We start from the raw sequence: 17819 nt of genomic DNA, 5'->3' as shown, positions 1-17819 counted from the left end.
TGACAAAAGACTTACAAATGACAATGGTTAAAGATCTGATGAGAGCTTATTGTAAGATAGTCGACATAAGGAAATTCTGATATTTCTGTAATACAAAACATTCAGTAACAAAGTTTAGCATCATTCTCTTTGACAGTGCTTTCTTGGTAAATATAATATATATATATCAGATAAATAAGCCAAATTAGTCTAATACTTTCTCTAATCAGAAAAAATTCTTCTGACATGTTCTAGGGGCCTTCTGGAAAATACCAGAGTTAACTAGAGGTAAAAGCACTTTTTTGCATTTAATTCTTTTAGAACTGTCTATCATTACACATTTATTGTCTATATACCCAGCACAGTAAACGAGATACTTTAAAAAGGTGGGGCAGCAGGGGAGACTGGTGCTGTCAGTTTTTAAAGACAATATATAGAAAGTCAAAATAATTCTAGGTTGCTAAGCATTCTTGAGAGAATGGTAGCAAATGGTAGATTCCTCTGCTTTCATCTTCAGGAGGGAAAAAAAGCTACGATAAGAATTCACGTTTAGCTGAAAGAACTGTCTAAACTCAAGGCAGAGTATAATATCACTAGGGATACAAAAGACCTGTTAGAGATACATACAAAGAATGAATATGGCTATAGTCAAATTCAACTTAAAAGTTTAAGCAGAATCTCAAATTTAAATGTCTCTTTCCTTCACACAGATATTCAGATCTGACCAGAAATATGCTTTGAGATGACAGAGATCAGGCATTTTACTTCTTCATTTAGGGATTGAGAAATGATGACCTTTGGCTTTCTAACCAGCCATTTCATTCATGGAGTCAATAGTGGGTTGTGGTGACATGGAAATGTATGCTGGGTATTTGGATGGTTTAAAGATTATATACAATCAATAGCTTACAAACAGTGAAAATAATAAGAACATAACTCAGCATAAGTGTTTAAGACCAGATACAAAAAAGCAGAGAAAGTGCTTAAGTCTACAGGTCTTCCCTGAAAGCTTCAAGAATGTTTCACTCTTTAATAGTAGATAGAGCTTTTAATAGAATTTGCATAGCAGCTTATAAGATCATTTGCATTAAAAAATATGGAGAGTCCTCCATGAAAGGAAAGGAGCTACACACAGCAGCAATTCACTGGAGAATTCCGCTTTATTAGGGAAAGGTGCTGGGTTATATAGGAAGGGGCTTAGGGTGATTGTGGTGTTACTTCTGTGGGGCTGGTGGCTATTGGCTAGGTGCTGGGATTGAGAGGGGGGGGCGAGAGGTGATTGGGCTTCAGGTGGCGCCGGCAGGAAGCGAGGACCCCGAAGAGAAGCCGGAAGTTTGCCATCTTACTGGTGGGGGGCCCTTCATTCCCCCCTTTCTCCTCTATGGGGTTGTGGACGTTGCTTTCTCTCTGACTGCTTCCTGCTGAACAGGGGTGGAGAAGGGAGTGAGGGCTTGAGGATTGGGAGGAAAGGATTGATAGAACTCGGCACAGTAAGGATGAGTAGATGTGGACTTCTTCAGGTTGGAAATCAATGAAGGTTCCTGTAACTATAGGTCAAGGACTTGTTGATTCTAATGGTGGTGCCAGGAGGATACGGGTGCCAGAAGCCAGGTGTCTGTCGCCATTGTTTCTAGGAACAGTTTCCAGCGGAGAGAGGGGTCCATCTCAGCGTGTGGTGAGGAGGTCACATGAGGTTGAGGGATCTTCTGTGGCCAGAAGCTGGTAGTTCCTGAGTAAAAGCTGGTTGAAAGCTTGATTAGAGATTTTTCCGACTTGGGATTTGATGAACTTTATTATACTGGGTAAGAAGAGACAGGCGAGAAGAATGATTATTATGGGGCCTGCAATGGGCCAGAGCCATGTGAGGAGGGGGTTTGTTAGTATTGAAGAGAATGGGTTGGAATTGGAAGCAGAGTGGAGACTGGAGGCAAGGTCAGTGAGTTTGGTGAAGTCAGTTTCTACAATGCCGGATTCGTTGATGTAATAGCAGCACTCTTCCTGGCGGAAGACGCAGGTGCCGCCCTTCTTGGCTGTAAGCAGATCTAAGGCCCGCCAGTTTTGAGGGGTGACTTTAGCTAGCGAAGTGACCTGTCTTTGGAGAGAGGCTAGGGAATCGGCAGTGGATGTCAGGGCTCCCTCAAGTTTGGCGTCGAGATCCCTAACTGCCCATACAGAGTAATGACCCAAGGCTTCTCCCAAAAACCCTGCCCCAATGGCTGAGGTGGTCAAAGATATACCGACCATGATGGGAAGGAAAGCAGCCCTTTTTGTGCGCGAGGGCAAGGGAGGTTGGAGCTCAAGGAATTCTGCCATGCTGTAAAGTGTAAGCTGTGGGATTAAGGTGATGAGAATGCAGGGTGTGCTGGAGTTGGGAGGCAGTGAAGTGCGCTGGAAGGGGGTGGAGTCGGGCCTACACAGTGGTGGATGGTGAGATTATCTGCGTATTCTGGTTCCCATAGGGGTATGTCTGCAGGGGGCAGAGGGGTTGTCTTTCTGCATGGAAGGAGTAGTTGGAAATATTAAGGGGCATGGCGGCCAGCAGTGGGCACTGTAGTGATGCGCACAAGAAACAATTGGCTGTGTTAAGGGTGTGGTTGAGAAAGATGGTGGTGTCCTGAATGAGCTGTAATGAAGAGTAGGAGAAATGGGAAGAGGGGCGGGGATAAGAAGACGAAGAGGCGCCATCAAGAGTTTGGATAATGACTTTTTCGGAATGTCTGATATCTGATGCAACTTGAGAGATCTGAGAATGAGAGGAAACATACTTTCGAGAGATATGAAGGGTACCGTGGGGGGTCGAGGACCCCCCATGGTAAACTGAGGCTGTGACTCTGGCAGCCCATCGAGAGTCCCAGGGATCTGGGATTGATAAGGAGAATGAGCTGTTGGGATATTTCATGAAACGGTTGGAGGAGTAATACTGTGGGTACTGGAAGTTACCCATGTAGTGAATGGCACAAGACCAGTAGGGACATCTCCTGTAGGTGTCTGGCCATCGCCTGCAATAGGCTTGTTTTTGGTCATAGAGGAAGCAGAGGTAGGGAGAATAAGGGTAGCTGCTAGTGAACACTTCAGTGGAGGGAGGAAAGTGGAGGTATAAAGGCTCAGAGCAGCTTTTCAGAGGGCAGTCTGGTGTGGCAATGAGGGCAGTAACTTTTGTTTGATGCTGTGTGTAAGTCTCTCTGACTTTGAATCACCATACAAAGGAGGCTGGGGTGGTGGGGAAGACAATAGGAATGAGGAAAAAAAGCGAGAGAGCAGTAAAGGAGGAAAAAGTCATGATTCGGGTATGGATGGCAAAGGGGGTGAACGGGATTTTGGAGGAAAGAGGACAGTAAGAGATCTTTTAGGTGATGTGGGGACAGAATGGTAAGGGGCGCCCTGAATGTCAGTTTATGAGCTTCTTTCTGCAAGAGCTGTCTAGCAGCTAGTGCTCGTAGGCAGGGGGCCCATCCCTGAACTGTGGGGTCTAATTGCTTGGAGAGATAAGCTACTGGGGCAAAGGATGGGCCATAATATTGGCCTAGGACTCCTAGAGCTTTACTGGACCTCTCATGAATGTATAGTGAGAAGGATTTTGACAAATCAGGGAGATGGAGTGCTGGAGCTTCCACAAGGGCTTGACGGAGCTTCATGAAGGAGTGTCGGGGTGAGGATGATAATGGTTCTTCAGGGGGGTCCTTGCTGAGGTCATATAGGGGTCTTGCCAACAGGGAGAAGTTAGGGATCTATGCTCTAAAATACCCAGCCAGGCCTAGAAAGGAAAGGATTTCTGTCTTGGTTTTGGGAACGGGCAGGTCAGAGAGGAGTCATTTTCTGTCTAAGGTAATGGACTTTGTTGAGACAGAAGGAATCTAAGGTAAGTGACAGAAGGGAAAGAGATTTGAGCTTTGACGGGGAATATCCGGTAACCTCTGGAAGCTAGAAGGTTAAGTAGAGAGGCAGTGTCAAGTTGAGACTGTTCCCACAAGGGACTGCAGAGTAGAAGATCATCTACATATTGTAGTAAAGTGGACTCGGGGTGATCATGATGAAACTGTTTGAGGTCTTGAGCTAGGACTTGTCCAAAAATATGGGGACTATCTCGGAAGCCTTGTGGCAAAACTGTCTAAGTAAGTTGTTCAGAATGTCTGGTGCATGGGTCCGTCCAGGTGAAGGCAAAAAAATCTTGGGAGGAGGGGTCCAGAGGGATAGAAAAAAATGCGTCCTTGAGATCTAGGACTGAGAAGTGGGATGCTGAGGCAGGGATCTGTGATAAAAGGGTGTATGGATTTGGAACTAAGGGATGGATAGGGACAATGGCCATGTTGATAAGGCGAAGGTCTTGGACAAGGCGGAAAGATCCGTTGGTTTTTTTAACAGCTAATATGGGGGTATTAAATGGTGAGTGAGTGGGTCTGAGGTAATTTTTGTTCAAGAGATCTTGAATGATGGGTTGGAGGCCTATGAGGGCTGAAGTGGTTAGGGGGTATTGGGCCTGATAGATATACTGAGAGGGGTCACGTAATTTGATAGAGACAGGGGGACATAGGGCCACGGAGGGCTTGTAATGTCCCAAACTTTGGGATTTACAGGGTGTATGAGGGTGGAACTGGAGCTTTCATTGGGTAGAGGGGGTGTCGTTGGCTATGAGGGCTATCAGAAAGGGAGTACTGGGGGCTGTGGGAGTGGATATAGTTATGGAAACGTGGAGGAGGGAAAGGATGTCTCATCCTAGTAAAGGGATGGGACACTGGGGCATAACCAGGAAGGAGTGGGAGAAAGGTATGGGATTGTCTAGGATTGTGCATAAAAGGGGGGGGGGTGTTTAATGGGAAAATCTGTTTACCTCCTACCCCAACTATAGGAGTAATGGCTGGCGTGGTAGGGCCCCGGTATTCTCACAAGACTGAGAAGGTGGCTCCTGTATCTAGGAGGAAGGAGATGGGGCGACCATCTACTGTTAAAGTAACCCTGGGCTCCTGTTTGGTGATGGAAATGGTCGGGCGAGAAGCCCCCGGGCCCCGTCAATCTTCTTCTGTCAGCCCCACTACGGCGGGCTTAGGATGGGGGTTGTTCGTCCAGCCTCCCCTTCAGGTGCTTGGGCAATCAGACCCCCAGTGGCCCTTTTTGTGGCATCTGGAGCATGGGGTGGTAGGAGATCTGGGGGAGGGGCACGCCCTTGACCAATGTCCCTCTTTTCCGCACTTGAAACAAGCTCCTGGGGGGCTTGTTTGTAGAGGGGCGCCCAGGTTGTGGTTTTATCAGCTGGGCCAACATTTGAAAATTGGCCTAATCAGCCATTTGTTTATGACGTTCTTTCTCCTCTTCACGGTTATGGAAGACTTTAAAGGCCACTGTTAGGATCTCTGTCTGTGGGGTAGTGGGGCCCTGTTCTAACTTTTTGAGTTTAGCTTTAATGTCGGGGTAGCTTTGAGCTAGGAAGTATGTCAAAAGGACATGTTTTCCTTCAGGTGTTTCTGGGTCCAGGCTGGTATACTGTAATAGGGCTTGAGTGAGTCTGTCTAAGAACTCGGAGAGGGTTTCATCTCTCTTTTGAATTATGTCTTGGAGCTTTTGAAAATTGACTACTTTATGAGCTGCCTTTTTCAGACCTGCTATTAAGCAGGAGGCAAAAATATCTCGAGAGCAGAGACCCATGGCGGTGTTATAATCTCAGTGTGGGTCTTGTTCGGGGACAGCAGTGGGGCCAGGGGGATAGTTGGGGTCAGTCCTGCGGGTTGCGGTAGCGTGCGTTTGGGCAAAGTCCCAAACTCGTCTACGCTCTTCAGGGAGGAGAGTATTGGCCAGGAGCATGAAAATGTCATGATGTGTGAGGCAGTAAGACTGGAGCGTCCATTGAAACTCCCTGATGTATGTCGTGGGATCAGCGGAAAAGGAAGCTAGGCGTTTCTCTAGTTGGGCTAAATCTCCTAAGGAGAAAGGGATGTGATCGCGCACGATGCCTTTGGATCCTGCTACCTCCCAGAGGGGGGCGATAATTTTGGGAGGCTCTCAGGACTGAGTCTGAGGGGGACTGAGGGTTCTGGCTCAGTCTGTGGGGGAGTGACGTGGTCTAGCCGCGCCTAGTCGAGCAGGTCCTGAAGTGCGGAAGGGGGTCAAAGAAAATAAAGAAAGATAGAATTGGACCCACATGTCACAAGCTAGCAGCCCAGCTGCTTGCCTCTGCAGCTCTAGTTGGGCTTGAACTCATGACTCTGAGGTTAAGAGTCCCAGGCTCTACTAACTGAGCTACAGCAGGGCTCCAGTAATTGCTTATAGAATGTGTAAACAGAATGTTCTTTGTTCTCCATTCCTGCCACATCGGCAAGTGGGGGAAGGGCATAGCTATAAGCAGGGGCGGTGTTTCTACACATCTTCAAGGTCTCTCTACTTTCAGAGTGAGGAGTCTTGGCTCGTCTTCGAGGACAAGATATGTTTTTGTGGACAGATAACTTCCAAGGACTGCACAGGTTGTTCTATAGCTTGTGTTTTCCCATGCTGCATTCAGACATGGGGGAAGGTGCTTTCCCATTCTCCCTACAAACATGTGAGAAGACAAAGGCGGTCCCTAACAGGGGAGAAACAGGTGATGAGGGCAAAGATGGAGGAGGCCCCCGGGGCCTAGTTAAAGGGGGGCTGAAAGGCTCAGGCTTAATCTGCAGGGGACGAAGGTGGAGGAGGTGAGATGGGGGAGGAGATGGTGGGGGAGGAAGGGAGAAGGGCTGTTGTAGGAGAAGAAGGGGAAGGGAGTGAACGCGAGGCTTCTGCCGGGGGCGCCGGCTTGCAGGCTAGGAGAACTTGGGAGGGTGCGGGGGGAGGAGGAGGTGGAAAGCTTCGATAAAGGGAATCTCCTTCCGTTTATTCAGGTGCTGGCAGTAGTTAAAGAGATTGCCAGTGATGTTAGGATTAAGAGATCCCCCTGCGGGCCATTGGTTATTATTGTCTAGGGGGTATGTCGGCCAATCTTGGGAGCAATATTTACGGAGAAGTTTTGGTTTTATATCAGGCATCAGGGAGAGCGTAGCCAGATGCTTAAGCAGGTATTCAAGATGTGAATTTCCAGGGAGGGATGAGGAGGCTCTCATGGCTAAAGCACAGAGGAGGAGACAAACAGGGGAAGATGAATGGAGATCCTCGGACTGGAAGCAGACCGCAAGGAGACAAAGGGCATCCCCGATGATCCTTGGTGGTCTGCGGAAACTCGTATACAAGTTGGAATTTCTTAGGAAGTGTGGGTCGTCACCCAGACTTCCCTAAGAAGGCAGTTTGCCGTAGTCACGAGGTACCTAGTGCTGGGAATTTTCGGCAGACAGAACAGATTTCGGCGGATGGAACAGAAGGAGGACGGGGGGAAAAAGGGAGCGTTCTCATCCGCAAAGGAGTCACCTTGTTTATGGCTATTGGAGGGGGGCCTGAGGGTCTGCCACAGCCGTGAAGGCCTGAGGCGGGGAGAGTTCCCTCCTCATCCCCGAGTGTCAGGGCCTTGCCGGGCGATCACGGTCAATGGCACTGCGATAGCTCGGGGAAGAGTGGCCCACTCTGGGGGGGAAAACTTACCTAAAAGCCAGAGAGGAGTGGTGACTGTGATGAGCCAGCGCTGGAAAAAGAGGACGAGGGCAAGCTGCTGCTGGTGTTGGGGGGAAGACGGGGCCTAGTTGGGGTGTCCCATCTCCCGGGTTTCTGCACCAATGAAAGGAAAGGAGCGACACACAGCAGCAATTCACCGGAGAATTCCACTTTGTTAGGAAAAGGTGCTGGGTTATATAGGAAGGGGCATAGGGTGATTATGGTGTTACTTCTATGGGGCTGGTGGCTGTTGGCTAGGTGCTGGGATTGGGAGGGGGGTGGTGAGAGGTGATTGGGCTTCAAGTGGCACTGGGAACCGGGGACCCCTCCCAAAGAGAAGCCGGAAGTTTGCCATCTTACTGGTGGGGGCCCTTCACTCCATGTTTTTTAAAACATACAAACATATCTACAGCATATAAATTAAACAAGAAGACCTGGTGGTTCTCAAAAAAATCTATTACAACTTTTCTCAAAAGTGGTCACACGTTTGTCCATCTAAACCCTTACAGTGAAACCTGTTTTTCTGGGAGAAACATAATCTTGTCCAGATTCTACAGTTTAATTTTTAAGAATAAATTTTGGTTTGTTAACTAAGTGCATTTAATCAGCTGAAAAAAGCTTTTTTACTATTCTGCTTAGGAGGATAAATTAAGAAAACAAATAATCAGTAACAACTTTAATCATTTGTTGGTTAGAGATTTTTCCACTTATAAAAATATATGGAATAAATAATTCAATTTCTCATGCCATGCAATCGTTTTCAATAACAAAATATTTCAAAGGCAAATAAAGGTTATACAGTTGTTAACAAACTTTAACTTTTAGTCTTTTTAATATTAAGATTTCATTTTTTAAAAATATTCTGGCAACTCACTGAGACTTTAAGCATGAGAAACTGCTTTGATAAAACAATTAGAGAACCTTTTGCAATCTTTCAACATTAAGAGCAGACTTACAGTTAAAGAAAACTGTTTAACTGGAAATGAGATTCTAATTTTATTGTGCACTTGATATCAAGACTCACTTGCTTTAATTTCACTAGGCACGAGTGAAGGGTCCCCACCAGTAAGATGGCAAACTTCCGGCTTCTCTTCGGGGGTCCTCAGTTCCCGCCGGCGCCACCTGAAGCCCAATCACCTCTCACCCCCGCTCCCAATCCCAGCACCTAGCCAACAGCCACCAGCCCCGTAGAAGTGACACCTCAATCAATTCATGCCCCTTCCTATATAACCCAGCACCTTTCCCTAATAAAGCGGAATTGCTGCTATGTGTCGCTCCTTTCCTTTCATTGGTGCCGAAACCCAGGAGACGGGACACCCCAACTGGGCCCCGTCTTCCCCCCGACACCAGCAGCAGCTTGCCCTCGTCCTGTTTTTCTGGCGCTGGCTCATCACACTCACCACTCCTCTCTGGCCTTTAGGTAAGTTTTACCCCCGGAGTGGGCCACTCTTCCCTGAGCTATCGCAGTGCCATTGACCGTGATCGTCCGGCAAGGCCCTGATGCTCGGGGATGAGGAGGGAACTCTCCCCGCCTCAGGCCTTCATGGTTGCGGCAGACCCTCAGGCCCCTCCTCTGACAGCCATAAATCCCCGCCTCAAGCCTTTACGGCTGCAGCGGACCCTCAGGCCACTCCTCCAACAGTCATAAACGCATTCACCGTCCCTTCCATCACTGCTGAAACTTAAGCAAAATTTCCCCGGGGTGGGCCACTCTTCTCCAAGCTATCACAGTGCCATTGACAGTGATCGTCCGGCAAGGCCCTGACACTCGGGGACGAGGAGGGAACTCTCCCCGCCTCAGGCCTTCACGGCTGCGGTGGACCCTCAGGCCCCTCCTCCGACAGCCATAAATCCCCGCCTCAGGCCTTCACGGCTGCGGCAGACCCTCAGGCCCCTCCTCTGACAGCCATAAATCCCTGCCTCAGGCCTTCACGGCTGCGGCAGACTCTCAGGCCCCCACCTCCAACAGCCATAAATGAGGTGACTACTTTGCAGATGAGAACGCTCCCTTTCCCCGCCCCCTCCTCCTTCTGTTCTGTCCACCGAAATCTGTTCTGTCTGCCGAAAACGCCTAGTGCTAGGTACCTCGTGACTCCGGCACTCTGCCTTCTTAGGGAAGTCTGGGTGACGACCCACACTTCCTAAGAAATTCTGACTCGTATACGAGTTTCCACAGACCACCAAGGATCATCGGGGACGCCCTTTGTCTCCTTGCGGTCTGCTTCCAGTCCGAGGATCTCCGTTCATCTTCCCCTGTTTGTCTCCTTCTCTGTCCTTTAGCCATGGGAGCCTCCTCATCCCTCCCTGAAAGTTCACCTCTTGAATGCCTGCTTAAGCATCTGGCTACCCTCTCCCTGATGCCTGATATAAAACCAAAACTTCTCCGTAAATATAGCTCCCAAGATTGGCCGACATACCCCCAGACAATAACAACCAATGGCCCGCAGGGGGAACTCTTGATCCTAACATCACTCGCGATCTTTTTAACTACTGCCAGCGCCTGAAAAAATGGAAGGAGATTCCCTATATCGAAGCTTTCCGCCTCCTCCTCCCCCGCCCCCTCCCAAGTTCTCCTAGCCTGCAAGCCACCGCCCCCCGCAGAAGACTCCCGTTCACTCCCTTCCCTTCTTCTCCTACAACAGCCCTTCTCCCTTCCTCCCCCACCATCTCCTCCCCCATCTCACCTCCTCCGCCTTCATCCCCCACAGATTAAGCCTGAGCCTTTCAGCCCCCCTTTAACTAGGTCCCAAGAGCCTCCTCTGTCTTTGCCCTCATCACCTGTTTCTCCCCTGTTAGGGACCACTTTTATCTTCTCACATGTTTGTAGAGAGAATGGGAAAGCACCCTCCCCCATGTCTGAATGCACCATGGGAAAGCACAAGCTAAAGAACAACCGGTGCAGTCCTTAGAAGTTATCTGTCCACAAAAACATATCTTGCCAAGACTCCTCACTCTGAAAATAGGGAGACCTTGAAGATGTGTAGAAACACCGCCCCTGCTTATAGCTATGCCCATCACCCACTTGCCATGTGGCAGGAATGGAGAACAAAGAATATTCTGTTTATGCATTCCATAAGCAACTAATTAGAGCCCTGCTGTAGCTCAGTTAGTAGAGCCTGGGACTCTTAACCTCAGAGTCATGAGTTCAAGCCCAACTAGAGCAGTACAGGGAAGCAGCTGGGCTGCTAGTTGGCAACATGTGGGTCCGATTCTATCTTTCTTTATTTTCTTTGCCCCCTTCCACACTTCAGGACCTGCTCGACTTGGCGTGGCTAGACCACGTCACTCCCCCACAGACTGAGCCAGAACCCTTCAGTCCCCCTCAGACCCAGTCCCGAGAGCCTCCCAAAATTATTGCCCCCCTCCGGGAGGTAGCAGGATCCGAAGGCATCATGCGCGTTCACATCCCTTTCTCCTTAGGAGATTTAGCCCAACTTGAGAAATGCCTAAGTTCCTTTTCCACTGATCCCACGACATACATCAGGGAGTTTCAATGGACCCTCCAGTCTTACAGCCTCACACATCATGACATTTTCATGCTCCTGGCCAATACTCTCCTCCCTGAAGAGCAGAGACGAGTTTGGGACTTTGCCCAAACGCACACTACCGAAACCCACAAGACTGACCCCACCTATCCCCCTGGCCCCACTGCTGTCCCCGAACAAGACCCACACTGAGATTATAACACCGCCATGGGTCTCCGCTCTCGAGATATTTTTGCCTCCTGCTTAATAGCAGGTCTGAAAAAGGCAGCTTGTAAAGTAGTCAATTTTCAAAAGCTCTAAGACATAATTCAAAAGAGAGATGAAATCCCCTCCGAGTTCTTAGACAGACTCACTCAAGCCCTATTACAGTATACCAGCCTGGACCCAGAAACACCTGAAGGAAGACATGTCCTTATGACATACTTCCTAGCTCAAGGCTACTCCGACATTAAAGCTAAAATCAAAAAGTTAGAACAGGGCCCTGCTACCCCACAGACTGAGATCCTAACAGTGGCCTTTAAAGTCTTCCATAAGCGGGAGGAGGAGAAAGAACGCCGTAAACAAAAGGCTGATCAGGCCAATTTTCAAATGTTGGCCCAGCTGATAAAACCACAACCTGGGCGCCCCTCTACAAACAAGCCCCCCCCCCAGGAGCATGTTTCAAGTGTGGAAAAGAGGGACATTGGTCAAGGGCGTGCCCCTCCCCCAGATCTCCTACCACCCCATGCCCCAGATGCCACTGGGGGTCTGATTGTCCAAGCACCTGAAGGGGAGGCTGGACGAACAACCCCCATCCTAAGCCCGCCGTAGTGGGGCTGGCAGAAGAAGATTGACGGGGCCTGGGGGCTTCTCGCCCGACCATTTCCATCAACAGGAGCCCAGCGTTACTTTAACAGTAGACGTTTGCCCCATCTCCTTCCTCCTAGACACAGGAGCCACCTTCTCAGTCTTGTGAGAATACCGGGGCCCTACCATGCCTGCCATTACTCCTATAGTCAGGGTAAGAGGTAAACAGATTTTCCCATTAAACCCCCCCACCTTTTATGCACAATCCTAGACAGTCGCATACCTTTCTCCCACTCCTTCCTAGTTTTGCCCCAGTGTCCCATCCCTTTACTAAGACGAGACAACCTTTCCCTCCTCCACGTTTCCATAACTATATCCAATCCCACAGCCCCCAGTACTCCCTTTCTGATGGCCCTCATAGCTGACAACCCCCTCTACCCAATGAAAGCTCTGGTTCTGCCCTCATACACCCTGTAAATCCCAAAGTTTGGGACATTACAAGCCCTCCGTGGCTCTATGTCCTCCTGCCTCTATCAAATTATGTGACCCCTCTCAGTATATCTGTCAGGCCCAATACCCACTAACCACTTCAGCCCTCATAGGCCTCCAACCCATCATTCAAGATCTCTTAAACATAAATTACCTCAGACCCACTCACTCCCCATTTAATACCCCCATATTAGCTGTTAAAAAAACCAACGGATCTTTCCGCGTTGTCCAAGCCTCATCAACATAGCCGTTGTCCTTATCCATCCCTTAGTTCCAAATCCATACAGCCTTTTATCGCAAATCCCTGCCTCAGCATCCCACTTCTCAGTCCTAGATCTCAAGGACCCATTTTTCTATCCCTCTAGACCCCTGCTCCCAAGATTTTTTCATCTTCACCTAGACGGACCCATACACAAGACATTCTGAACAACTCACTTGGACAGTTTTGCCACAAAGCTTCCGAGATAGTCCCCATATTTTTAGATAGGTCCTAGCTCAGGACCTCAAACAGTTTCATCATGATCACTCCAGGTCCACCTTATTACAATACATACACAATCTTCTACTCTGCAGTCCCTCGTGAGAACAGTCTCAACTTGACACCGCCTCCCTACTTAACCTTCTAGCTTCCAGAAGTTACCGAGTATCCCCTGTCAAAGCTCAAATCTCTTCCCCTTCTGTCACTTACCTCAGATTCCTTCTATCTCAACAAAGAAAGTCCATTACCTTAGACAGAAAATAGGTCCTCTCTGACCTCCCCATTCCCAAAACCAAGACAGAAATCCTTTCCTTTCTAGGCCTGGCTAGATATTTTAGAGCGTAGATCCCTAACTTCTCCCTGCTCCCTGTTGGCAAGACCCCTATAAGACCTCAGCAAGAGCCCTCCTAAAAAACCATTATCCTCCTCACCCCGACACTCCTTCATTAAGCTCTGTCAAGCCCTTGTAGAAGCCCCAGCTCTCCATCTTCCTGATTTGTTGAAGCCCTTCTCATTATACATTCATGAGAGGTCCAGTCAAGCTCTAGGAGTCCTAAGCCAATATTATGGCCCATCCTTTGCCCCAGTAGCTTATCTCTCCAAGCAATTGGACCCCACAGTTCGGGGATGGGCCCCCTGCCTAAGAGCATTAGCCGCTAGACAGCTCTTGCAGAAAGAAGCTCATAAACTGACATTCAGGGCACCCCTTACCATTCTGTCCCCACATCACCTAAAAGATCTCTTAACCTACAAAAGTTTACAGACTCTCTCTCCCCCCAGACTCCTGACCTTACTGTCCTCTTTCCTCCGAAATCCCATTCACCCCCTTTGCCATCCATACCCGAATCATGACTTTTTCCTCCTTTACTGTTCTCTCGCTTTTTTTCCTCATTCCTATTGTCTTCCCCACCACCCCAGCCTCCTTTGTATGGTGATTCAGAGAGACTTACACACAGCATCAAACAAAAGTTACTGCCCTCATTGCCACACCAGACTGCCCTCTGAAAAGCTGCTCTGAGCCTTTATACCTCCACTTTCCTCCCTCCACCAAAGTGTTCACTAGCAGTGTACATCTGCATACCAATAGGCATTCAGAGATGGAAAGAAGTATAGCTTCAGTGCATTTGCATCATTCCTCAGGGGTGGAGAGAAGTTCATCTCCATATCAATGGGTAATTACCTGGGCAAGGGAAGGCTTAGCTGCACCTGAGAAGTGAGGGGGAGGGCCGGTTTTGCAGCTTCTGGAGCAGGAGAGAGAGATGGGCCGAACTGCAGTTTTGTAAGCAATAAATGTATTTTAAACTTTATTTCTCCCTTTGACTGATTTCAGTTTTTAGAGGTATTTTGCCCCGGGATTTCATCTCCTGAGACTTACACCCCCTCTGCATTTTCAGAAGTGTATTAATCTTCTTCTGGTTTTTAAAGGAGCTGGCAATTCTAAATCTTGTATAAACTTGAAAAGGGGAAGTAGATGTATGTGTGTGGGGTGTCATTTTTGGAAACACAGGAGAACCTGGTCAGAAAGTCTATGGTAGCTTTCAGTTTTTTTCTCCATATTGCTTAAACACAGGCTACCTAACTCCAGCTCACTGTGTGATTAGGAAGTGCAACTTTGGAGAATGAAGAGGTCATACTTATCCTGGGACAGCAGTTGTAAACCCGAGCCTGCAGTCACACCCTACCACTCATCAATTGCAGGTTTCAGGAAGTAGTAAAGCCTGCTTTACTACTCAGTGGGAGGAAGGGAAGTTTCTGTTTCCTCACCCCAACCCAGCAACAGCCCAGCCAATGAAACACTGTCAGAACTGAACCAATTAGAAGCCACAAAATGTAGAACTCTCAGTTTCCTCCAATGGACTGTTTGCTGAGAACAGGTTTCCCAATTTGGCCCTTTCCTCTCTTAAAGAGCCATCCTCTCCTTTGGACAGGCCTATGGCTTTGCTGTAGCTTACATGTCCTGAATTGCAATTCTCCACTGAATAAATCCATTTTTGCTAGTAAACTTGCTAGACTTTTATTTTTAAGGTTAACAGAAACAATTCCCTGTTTTATCCTAATTTTCCTCACTGAGTCAGCTTGCCTTGTAGAAAAGTTGCTTCTGTCTTGTTCTGAGGCATCCTGATTTATGCAAATATTGAGCAGGCTTCAAGCCTCAGGGTGATCTGGGCTGAGCATTTAGTCCATTAACTTAAAATCTGTGCAGATCCCCCTTCCACCCACCCACCCACCTACCTGTCTGTTTATTCACCCACCCGCCCATCCTTCCATCTACCCACACACCCACCCCCTCACTTGTTCATACCCACTCATCTACATGTCGATCACCCTTCCATCCATATACCTAACAGACAGGTGTGACCCTGGTTGTGTTACTCTAGGGCTAATGCTCATCCTTGCAGAGGCAAGGAGAAATGAATATCTGCTCTCAAAGAACTCTGATAGAGAGGGTGTCATCTTTTATTCCTCACTAAGGAAGACTGATTGTTAATTCTCCACCTTGTCCTCAGCTAACAACCAGCAGCAAGTGCTATTTTCCAGGCACCTAAGTTAGACAGTGACTGAAATGGGAACTACTGGATTTTTCTGTACAAAAAGACCCATTCCTTGTGGTTGGGCATATGGGGTGTAAATGAACTGAGAAACCTGAGGGTTTCTGCTTACCAGATTTCTGTTCTCTTCTTCCCATGGAAAAGATACAACCTAGAAGACAGATCCAAAATTATCCAGTTTCACTTATCTTACTTATATCAGACCTGAAATAAAGCACCTCTGTCTTGGTTTATTCATGCCTCAGTCTTGCCCCAATATGTGGTAGATGCAGTCCCTTGTTCCCTACCACCCTGCTGGAGTTTCTTCAGTCAGCACCTTTAGGCTTGGGGACAGAGCAGAAATGCCAGCAGCACGTAGACTGGCTGCCCTCTAAGCTTCCCCAGACCATCCCTGTGCCCTGACCTCTTGCCATGGGCTCAGCCTGGGCTCTGAATATCCTAGAGGTATCATATACACAAGGCTAACTGTGACTGACTCATTCTCCCATGGAGCTAAGGAGATGAGTAACTTTGGTGTCCACTCCTTCCTTGCTTATATCATCCCCCTTAGCTGTCATCCTTTTTCTGGAAATGTCACAGTCATGACTCACTGAAGTGGGGCTGTGAGTTTAAGACACCCTTAGGTGCTAGCTGGAGCCTCCCCACCCTCATATGTAAAATGGGTGGATTGAATTAAGGACACATCCTGTTCTATACCGTCATGATCCAGTTATCTTTGTCAAAGGTGAGGTGCTTTATCTGGGCTTTTCTCTGAAGTATCATGGAAGTATGTTGAGCAGCTTGAGAGAAAACAACATGGACTCTTACTCATCCAGTATTTTTGCCTTGTCCACCCTCACCCACCAAGGGTGGGACCCAAGCTCGAGGAAAAGGTGCAACAGAAAGGCCAGGATTCAAAGCACCTTCTAAGGCTGGGGACCTCTGTGTAAGACCAGCCCTGATACTCCCAGACTTCTGGTGAGCCATTTCTGGTTGGTCTTTTATCCAGTCTAGAATCTAGACCACTTCTCCATTCTCTTTATTGGGTTTTTCTGTCACCATTTCCTTCTTGGAATTTAACCACCCCCTATGCCACATCCCCCTAAATTTTCTTCATCTCCAAGGATTTGAGAGCCTGTCTCCAGCCATATTGTGTCTGAGGTCCCTTCAGGGCTGCTTGCCTGATACTGCTGCCCATGTTCCTCACCACTGGTTCCTCTTACTACCCTGGTTCACCCACTCAAGGGTTACCCACAGACTTGGCTGCCAGATACAGGGGCTTTCTTGTTTCTTAACTCACTTGATGTCTGGCAGCCTGTGACACTGTTACACCTCTTCTCTCCAGACTGCCCTTCCATGATGCCCTTCTCTCTCCTGGGCTTCATTCTCCCTTTTTGAGGACTCATTCCTTCTCAATCTTCATGGGCTTCTGCTCTGACGCCAACACTGGCATTTCCTTGGGACCCACCCAGGACCTGTCTTTCTCTCCCTCCTTACACTCTCACCAGGATCTCATCTAGCACTTTTCCTGATGGTTCCAAAACTCATCTCCAACCCAGACTTTTCTCCCACACATCCAACTGCCTCCAGGACATCCCCTCTTGGAAGGCCCTCAGGCTCCCCAGACCTGACACAATAATCATCATAGTATAGTAATGCCAATAGTATAGCCAATAATAGAAGCTCTTATTCTTCTAAGCAGTTCACATTGATTAACCCAACCTTCCTGGCAACCATAGGATGTGTGTACTTTTATTATCACCCCAATTTTGCAGATGAGGAAACTGAGGCCTAGAGAGGTTGAAAGAACCCAAGCTTTTAAATACTACATTTTGGTTTTCCCAAAACCAAAGTTGGCCTAGCCCATCACCCCACCTCTCCTCTAGGACTCTCTAGCTCAGGGACCTTCACCACTGTCCTTCCCTTGGTGACCAGGCAGTCTTCAGTCCATCGCCATGGCCACTAGCTCACCTCACAGGCCCCATTCTTCTTCCCAACCGATTTGTCTCCAGTTAGTTTTCAAGGAAATCATGACCCATACTGCCCTTCTTTCTAGCTTTCCAAAATGTAAATTTGGAGATCTTAGCCTTTGCAATTTGCTTCAGTTTTTCCCTCTGCCCTCAGGATAAAATCAGCATGCCTTGTGAGGGCTTTCTAACCCTGGGGGCTGCTTCTTCTTTCTCTTCTCCCCCATGGCACTGACCTCATCTCTTGCTACTTCCCACCTTCCACTTTCAGGTTCCCATCACTGACTTCCCCAGAGGCCCACCTATATCATGCCCTTTTGGTCACCCCTTTTGAAATATGCTCACCTATAATCAGTTGGCCTCCAAGACTCAGCTCAAGTGCTACCTCCTTCAGGAAGCCTTCCCGGAAATCCACACCCTTCCAGCCTGTGGTCAATGTGCTTCCCCTCTTATAGCAACATCTTGCTGTTTACACATTTTCTTTCTCCACTGACCCCAGGGCTGGGGCCTTGTGGTTTGCATTTTCTTCCTCTGCTAACAGAAGGTGTGCACGATTAGC

The 17819-nt window shown here is 48.3% G+C and overlaps 1 long non-coding RNA gene across 1 annotated transcript; it reads right to left on the bottom strand.

Moving 5' to 3' along the window:
- Positions 1 to 439: 439 nt before the first annotated feature.
- On the bottom strand, positions 440 to 17805 carry LOC140844064 (uncharacterized). Its single transcript, XR_012122224.1, has 3 exons — positions 17606 to 17805; positions 15427 to 15465; positions 440 to 1719 (listed from the first exon to the last, which is right to left on the bottom strand). It is a non-coding gene; the product is annotated as an uncharacterized lncRNA (long non-coding RNA).
- Positions 17806 to 17819: the final 14 nt, after the last annotated feature.

The sequence above is a fragment of the Manis javanica genome, chromosome 10 (genome assembly GCF_040802235.1).
Source record: "Manis javanica isolate MJ-LG chromosome 10, MJ_LKY, whole genome shotgun sequence".
NCBI lineage: Eukaryota > Metazoa > Chordata > Mammalia > Pholidota > Manidae > Manis > Manis javanica.
This window is presented reverse-complemented; position numbering and strand designations above follow the sequence as displayed.